Raw genomic sequence first — 9182 nt, forward strand, 5'->3', positions numbered from 1 at the left:
TATCCCTCATTTTAACATCTGCTCTGCTGCTGTAGCAGCATTAGGTAATATATTAGTTTCCTACAGCTTCCATGACAAATCCCCAAAAACTGGGTGGCTTCAAACAATGGAAATGTATTCTCTCATAGATCTGGAGGCCAGAAGTCCGAAATCAAGATGCTGGCAGGGCCACCTTCCCTCCAGAGCTCTAGGGAAGATTTTATTCCTTGCCTCTTCCAATTTCTGGTGAATATTGGCATTCCTGGATTTGTGGGTACAAGCCTCTGCAGTCAAGTGGCTTCACATAGTTTTTAAAGACTCCCCCAAGTCGTTCTGACGTGCAACAAAATTTGGAAGCCACTAGCTTCCTTTTTATTGTTATTGATTATTTTATTTGTTTATTTTGTATTTTTTATATATTTTTTTAATATCTTTTTTTGAGAGAGAGAGAGAGACAGAGTGAATTGGGGAGGGTCAGAGAGAGAAGGAGACACAGAATCTGAAGCAGGCTCCAGGCTCTGAGCTGTCAGCACAGAACCCAACATGGGGATCAAACCCATGAACCAATGAGATCATGGCCTGAGCCATGAGCAAACTGAGTCAGTTGCTTAACCAACTGAGCCACCCAGACACCCCTATTGTTATTTTTTAAGTAGGCCCCCATGCCCAGTGTGGAGTCCAATGTGGTACTTGAACTCATGACCCTGAGATCAAGACCTGAGCTGAGACTGAGTCAGACCCTGGGTGCCTTGGTGGCTCAGTCGATTAAGTGTCTGACTCTTGATTTCACTCAGGTCGTGATCTCATGACTTGTGGTTTCAAGCCCCATGTCGGGCTCTGTGCTGACAGCTCAGAGACTGCTTGGGATTCTTTCTCTCCCTCTCTCTCTGCCCCTCTCTGCTTGCTTCCTCTCTCTTTATCTCTCAAAAAATAAACAAATAAACTGTAAAAATTTTATTAAAAACAAAACAAAACAAAAAGTTGGCTGCTTAACCATCTGAGCCACCCAGGTGCCCCAGGAGCCAAAACTCTCCTAACAGTTCTTTGTTTCTGTAGATTTTCACTAATCTTCAAGTTCAAAACTCTCCAGTCTACTTTTTCTGTTTGTTTATTAGAACTCTTAAATTTTCTCTTGTGATTTTTCATATTAAAATGAAGTCATTTAACAAAAGTAAAACAAGAGAATATCTTCTTGGCTATTTGGTGATGTTTTCCCTTGTGACTGTGTTTCTAGGAAACTAGAAACAGCTTTCACCCTAGAGACCCACAAATATGCCAGTCTCTGCCTCAAGTAGGCACATCTCTGCCAAAGGCAAAGGCAAGTTGCTTTGGATTTAATTCCTTTGAGTAAAGCTTTGTACCCATTTGAATTACATATCATTTTCAAAGAACTGCTCTAAATTCTAAAAGGAATTTAAACATTTAAATTCCTAAAAGGAATGATTAAACATTTAGTCTATAAAATATTAAACCCAGAGAAGAAAAGCAAGGGATAGAATTTTGAAGGCATCTTAATATGAGTGTGGAAAAGAGATACTCCTATTCCTTCTATTTCAAGAGAGATGGTTTGGAATGCTTTGGAATGAGGTCTCTGATCTTTGCATTGATTTACTTTTTTAGTTTTTTTTAATGTTTATTTATTTCTCTGAGAGAGAGAGAGAGAGAGAGAGAGAGTGGGAGAGGGACAGAGAGAGAGGGAGACAGAATCTGAAGCAGGCTCCAGGCTCCGAGCTGTCAGCCCAGAGACCGACATGGGGCTCAAACTCACGAACTATGAGATCATGACATGAGCTGAAGTCAGACGCTTAACCGACTGAGCCACCCAAGAGCACCAAGGTCTCTGATCTTTTTTTTTTTTTTTTTTTAATGTTTTTGTTTATTTTTGAGACAGAGAGAGACAGAGCATGAGCAGGGAAGGGGCAGAGGGAGAGGGAGACACAGAATCTGAAGCAGGTTCCAGGCTCTGAGCTGTCAGCACAGAGCCCGACGCAGGGCACGAACTCAAGAACTATGAGATCATGACCTGAGCTGAAGTCGAACGCTTGACCGACTGAGCCACCCAGGAGCCCCAAGGTCTCTGATCTTTGAGAGAATCTTAGGGCACAGCATTGGTCCTGAGACTGGGTGCATTCAGGAAGATACCTAGTCTCTTTTTACAGGAGAAATTTACCTTCTGTACATGTTACATGTACCTTCTGTTACATGTGAGCCACACATGTAGTTAAACTAGCTCTTACATACTGAAACCATCACCTATCTTCCCATTCTCCTTATTAATTTTTTTTATTTATTTATTTTTTTTTATTTTTTTAAATTTTTTTTTTTCAACGTTTATTTATTTTTGGGACAGAGAGAGACAGAGCATGAACGGGGGAGGGGCAGAGAGAGAGGGAGACACAGAATCGGAAACAGGCTCCAGGCTCTGAGCCATCAGCCCAGAGCCTGACGCGGGGCTCGAACTCACGGACCGCAAGATCGTGACCTGGCTGAAGTCGGACGCTTAACCGACTGCGCCACCCAGGCGCCCCTAATTTTTTTTTTTTAGAGAGAGAGAGTGCATGAGCTGGGGAGAAAGGGAGGAGAAAAAGAGAGAGAGACAGAGACAGAGAGAATCTTAAGCAGACTCCCTGCTCAGCACTGAGTCCAACAAGAGGCTCAATCCCATGACCCTGGGATCATGACCTGAACTGAAATCAAGAATCAGATGCTTAACCAACTGAGCCACCCAGGCGCCCTCTTTATTAATTTTTGAATTAAATTTGCCATCATTCTAATCAAATATTTTAGGTAAAGTATTTCCCAGGGCGCCTGGGTGGCTCAGTCGGTTAAGCACCTGACTCTTGACTTCAGCTCAGGTCATGATCTTATGGTTCGTGAAGTGGAACCCAGCATCAGGCTCTGCCCTGACAGCACAGAGCCTGCTTGAGCTTCTCTCTCTCTCTCTATGCCCTTCCCCGACTCACACTCTTTTTCTCTCTCAAAATAAATAAACTTTATGTTTCTCTCCACTCACATTTTACTCCACTCTCCAATTCATCTCCACTCACACTGAATCTTAAAGTTCTCAGCAAGGGGGCGCCTGGGTGGCGCAGACGGTTAAGCGTCCGACTTCAGCCAGGTCACGATCTCGCGGTCTGTGAGTTCGAGCCCCGCGTCGGGCTCTGGGCTGATGGCTCAGAGCCTGGAGCCTGTTTCCGATTCTGTGTCTCCCTCTCTCTCTGCCCCTCCCCCGTTCATGCTCTGTCTCTCTCTGTCCCAAAAATAAAAATAAAAACGTTGAAAAAAAAAAATTTTTTTTTAAAAATAAAGTTCTCAGCAAGGATATAACCAAAAGTTGTTGCATTATCCAAAATCCCAGAACAGAATGGATCACAGTTTATAGTTACCAAAAGAAGGATTTTAGCTTTTTTTTTTTTTTTAGGCTGCATGGTTATCTGATATCCAGGAGGGACCAACCTCCCTTTCTTTTTTTTTTTTTTAATTTTATTTTTTAAATTTACATCCAAATTAGTTAGCATATAGTGAAACAATAATTTCAGGAGTAGATTCCTTAGTGCCCCTTACCCATTTAGCCCATCCCCGCTCCCACAACCCCTCCAGTAACCCTGTTTGTTCTCCATATTTAAGTCTCTTATGCTTTGTCCTCCTCCCTGTTTTTATATTATTTTTGCTTCCCTTCCCTTATGTTCATCTGTTTTGTCTCTTAAAGTCCTCATATGACTGAAGTCATATTATATTTGTCTTTCTCTGACTGACTAATTTCACTTAGCATAATACACTCTAGTTCCATCCACGTAATTGCAAATGGCAAGATTTCATTCTTTTTGATTGCCAAATAATACTCCATTGGATATATATATAGATAGATAGATAGATATCTCACATCTTCTTTATCCATTCATCCATAAATGGACATTTGGGCTCTTTCCATACTTTGGCTATTGTGGATAGTGCTGCTATAAACATGGGGGTGCATGTGTCCCTTCGAAACAGCACACCTGGATCCCGTGGATAAATGCCTAGTAGTGCAATTGCTGGGTCATAGGGTAGTTCTATTTTTAGTTTTTTGAGGAACCTCCATACTGTTTTCCAGAGTGGCTGCACCAGTTTGCATTCCCACCAGCAATGCAAAAGAGATCCTCTTTCTCCGCATCCTCACCAACATCTGTTGTGGCCTGAATGGCTAATGTTAGCTATTCTGACAGGTGTGAGGTGGTATCTCATGGTAGTTTTGATTTGTATTTCCCTGATGATGAGTGACATGGAGCATTTTTTCATGTGTTGGTTTACCATCTGGATGTCTTCTTTGGAGAAGTGTCTATTCATGTCTTTTGCCCATTTCTTCACTGGATTATTTGTTTTGTGGGTGTTGGGTTTGATAAGTTCTTTATAGATTTTGGATACTAACCCTTTATCTGATATGTCATTTGCAAATATCATCTCCCATTCTGTCGGTTGCCTTTTCATTTTACTGACTGTTTCCTTCACTATGCAGAAGCTTTTTATTTTGATGAGGTCCCAGTAGTTCATTTTTGCTTTGGTCTCCCTTGCCTTCAGAGACATGTTAAGTAAGAAGTTGTGCGGCCAAGATCAAAGAGGTTTTTGCCTGCTTTCTCCTCGAGGATGTTGATGGCTTCCTGTCTTACATTGAGGTCTTTCATCCATTTTGAGTTTATTTTTGTGTATGGTGTAAGAAAGTGGTCCAGGTTCATTTTTCTGCATGTGGATGTCATTTTCCCAGCACCATTTGCTGAAGAGATGGTCTTTATTCCATTGAATATTCTTTCCTGCTTTGTCAAAGATTAGTTGGCCATACCTTTGTGGGTCCATTTCTGGGTTCTCTATTCTGTTCCATTGATCTGAGTGTCTGTTCTTGTGCCAGTGCCATACTGTCTTGATGATTACAGCTTTGTAGTATAGCTTGAAGTCTGGGATTGTGATGCCTCCTGCTTTGGTTTTCTTTTTCAAGATTGCTTTAGCTATTTGGGGTCTTTTCTGGTTCCATACAAATTTTAGGATTATTTGTTCTAGTTCTGTGAAGAATGCCGGTGTTATTTTATATCTATTTTATGTTACTAAGTGATTTCCCCACACAAGAAGTTTGACACCAGTAACAAGCTATTTCTCAACTGTTCATTTTAACACATATTTACTAGATTAATATCACTTTTAAATCATATTTTAATATTTGCTGAAGACTTTAATAAATCCTTGGGGCACCTGGGGGGTTCAGTCAGTTAAGTGTCCGACTTCAGCTCAGGTCATGATGTCATAGTTCATGAGTTCAAGCCCTGCCTCAGGCTCTGTGCTGACAGGTCAGAGCCTGGAGACTGCTTCAGATTCTGCATCTCCCTCTCTCTCTGACCCTCCTCTTCACAAACTCCGTCTCTCTCTCTCTCTTTCTCAAAAATAAATAAACATTAAAAAAAAGACTTTAATAAATCCAAAATACTATATTCTCTGTCTTCCAAAGTCATATAGCCATAAGATACAAGGGAACTCAGATCAAAGTCATCAATAGCCATAATCTATTGAGTGCCTACTTTATTTTTTTATAAAATTTTTAAAATGTTTATTTACTTATTTTGAGAGAGAGAGAGAGAGAGAGAGAGAGAGCAGCAGCAGCAGAGGGGTAGAGAAAGAGAGGGAGAGAGAGAATCCCAAGCAGGCTCTGCACTTTCAGCACAGAGTCCAATTCAGGGCTCGATCTCACCAACCATAAGATCGTGACCTGAGCCAAAATTAAGAGTTGGACACTTAACCAACTAAGCCATCCAGATGCCCTTAAGTGCATTTTTCCATACAGCACATTTTTCCAGAAGTGAGATACCAAGAGGTCCAAAGGCACTCCCGAGTGAGAAAGATTTGCTTGGCTATGAGGGAAAACTAGCACTAGGATCAGAAGAGCCTCTAAGCAAGAAAATCAGTAAGAGAGAAGGACCACAGACACAGAACTATACGTCTCAGGGGGCAGATGTTCAGGTCATTGTCTTGCATCCACTCCTTCCTTTTCAGGTAACTGCACTCAGCTTCCCTTGGAAGATCCACTCTCAGTTGGCCGCCATTACGGATCCTTGACCAAGTGACTGAGTGGGCAGTTAGTCAGACAAGAGCCAGAGGCAACGACAGTGACAAATAGGTGGCACATTAGAAGCCTGAGGGCACAACATCCTCACTTAGAGGATTTTAACATCCTGGCTTTAGTTTCCAGCTCCCAGAGGCCACAGGTTCAGAACACAAGATCTCCTCTTCAACCTCTGCCCCAGGGTAACCTATAGCTTCACTGGGATACATTTGCATTGTGGTTTCAACCCCCTCCTGGGGAAAGACGGCCATGACAGTTCTGGTAAGAATCTTGTGGGCTAAAAACTCCCCCTCCCAGCTTATAGGAGGAGTCCTTCTGATGAAGCAACCTCAGTCACCATGACCCATAATCTATGCAAACATAAAAAGAAAAGACACCCCTAACCCAGAGCAGTTGACACCCCTGTGCCTGTCCACTCTCCCTCCTTGAGAGCGTACTCTCCTTAATAAACTGCTTTGTGCTCGCTTCTTTCCTTCTGGCTAGCTTTATTTTAGTGCTAATCCTCACATAAATCCTTCATGGGGAATCGAAGAACCGAGATCACTATTCAACAATGCAGACTAAACCAGAGGATGCAAAACTCCCAGGTCAGAGTCAAAACACCTGGTCACTCACAGCAATGGCAGTTGCCAGAATATTTGCATTTTTTTTGTGTCAATTCTCTGAGCCCCACTCCCCAAAGGGCAATGCAGAGAGATTCAGGGGACACCCACCTGCACACGGGGGAGTGTGTGAAAAATTGACATGACTGGAGCCATTTTAAAATGGAGCAGGTACTGCAGAGAAACTGCCTTCTCCACCTTTGGGCTGGGCAACAGGGCAGTTGTTTCAAGCAATTACTGGGAAAGGCAGTGGAAGAAAGGAAATCCTGATCACAAGACTGATAGTAAGAGACTTTCTGAGGACAGACTCAGTAATCAGTCAATGTATAACCCAGAGTAACCTAGCCATTATCACACACACCCCTAGAAAGTTTTTTTCTTTCTTTTCTTCACCTCAGGTAGCTCCCTACTTTTCCTCATAAAAACCTCTTGCATTCACCCTACAAGCGGGACACTATTTGGATTCCTACCTGAATCTGTACTCCCTGAACTGCAATTCTTTTAACCCAAATAAAAGCACATTTGCCTCTCATTGTGCCTCTTTACTTTCAGGTTAACAGGTGTGTTGCAGGAACCCAGCCTTTTACAAGGACAGTAAGCATGCCTGCGCTGTGTTCCAGAGGGAGACGTTGTCTCTGTCTTCCAAGGCTGTTTGCTATACACACATCATTGAAAAGATAGCCCAAAGCAAAGTCACTCAGTGCCTCTGTTCACAAGACAGGCAAAAACACAAGAGACACAGGAAGAATTGTCTCACAATATTGTTTGTGTTTTTCTTTTTCTTTCTTTCCTTCTTCCCAGGAAGTATGCTGTGTGTACAACCACTCAATTAAAATTGACTAGTCATCTAGAGCTTGTTTCCTTAATTCTCCAATGAGAAGTAAGGACCAGAATATCCATATTAGGTGCTGTGCTTAACCACACCTCAGAAAAGCAGAGAAGTCTTGCTGGGAAATTTTGTCCCCGACAACAATCCCCAAACTTTAGCTCTTGGGAGAGGGCTTTGGATTTCACAGAGAGAGACAGCCTGCAGCCATTTTAAGAAATCATCTTGTTTTGGGGGGCACATGGATGGCTCAGTTGGTTAAATGTCTGACTCTTGATCTCCACTCAGGTCATGATCTCACAGTTCATGAGTTCGAGCCCTGCATCAGGCTCTGTGCTGACAGTGTGGAGTGCTTGGGATTCTCTCTCTCCCTCTCTCTCTGCTCCTCCTCTGCTTTCACTCTCTTTCCCTGTCAGAATACATAAACCTAAAAAAAAAAAAAATCATCGGGGCACCTGGGTGACTCAGTCAGTTAAGCGTCTGACTTGGGCTCAGGTCATGATCTCACAGTTCATGAGTTTGAGCCCCGCATCAGGCTCTGCGCTGACAGCTCAGAGCCTAGAGTCTGCTTCAGATTCTGTCTCCCCTCTCTCTCTTCCCCTCCCCCTCATGCTCTCTGTATCTCAAAACTGAAAAACGTTGTAAAAACCAATCTAAATACTGCATTGATTTTTTGATGCAATAAACATGCATCAGTAATAAAAAAAAAACTGAATAATGTTAAAGAAAAAAGATTTTTTTTTAATCATCTTGGTTTTTTTTCCTGGGGTAGAGAGAACAGTATCTTCTGTGCCTCTGTAAATAGTCGATTTCATTTGCCAGGTCACTTTCAAATGATCTCAATTTAAAGATGAATATGCATCATGGAAATAAAAATATGTTTTCCCTAATTTCTTTTGTCTGATAAAATAAAGAAAAATGCTTGTGCTTGGGAGAGGTGGTTTTATTACAAATAAAAGGACTTTTTCTTCTTAACAGAAAAACTGTGGGCAAAAACCGAGGGAGCCCATTACGTTGAAGAGATCATGCCAGTGTGCTCACTTCGGCAGCACATAATCTAAAATTGGAACGATGAAACACAGAAGATTAGCAAGGATAGTACATAAATTTATGAAGCATCCCACATTTTCATTGTACATCCCCGAAACTAAGATAACACGGTTAATTACAATGGAAAATAAATAAATAAATGTTTTTTTTAAAAAGAGGGATCATGCCAACAGATTTTTTTTTTCAAAGATTCAGATAAATTCATGGATAAGAAAGGGAAAGCAACTTACAGGGAACACTTAGATATTGGAGGCCATTATACCTAGCCGTGAGATGGTCTCTACTGTGACATTAAAAACATAGATACTAAGCTAATCTGTAACTGGTTTATTATGTGTCATGATCTTATTCTGACCTCCAAAAGCTGCATTTAATATGATCAAACACAACGGGATTCTTGTTAATGACTCATTGATATCATTGTCTTTTTCTGCTCTTTCCTGACCAGATGAAACCATGATTCACCATCTACTGAACAATGGGCAGATTCAGAATGAAATACTGCCAAGTACCCAGACCCCCACAGGACACTCACCATGCACCCCTACACACACAAAGAAGCCCCTCCCAGGCAGTTGTCTCCAGTTTATGACCTCATACAAGGCAGTAGAAGGTTCACCTTTTTTAATGACAGTGAATA

General features: G+C 41.8%; 1 pseudogene; it reads left to right on the forward strand.

Annotated features, from left to right (window-relative positions):
• Nucleotides 1-8525: 8525 nt before the first annotated feature.
• LOC112861860 (U6 spliceosomal RNA) lies at nt 8526-8622 on the forward strand (annotated as a pseudogene).
• The last annotated feature ends 560 nt before the right edge of the window (nt 8623-9182 follow it).

The sequence above is a fragment of the Puma concolor genome, chromosome A1, assembly GCF_028749965.1.
Source record: "Puma concolor isolate L17-30 chromosome A1, mPumCon1.1.hap2, whole genome shotgun sequence".
NCBI lineage: Eukaryota > Metazoa > Chordata > Mammalia > Carnivora > Felidae > Puma > Puma concolor.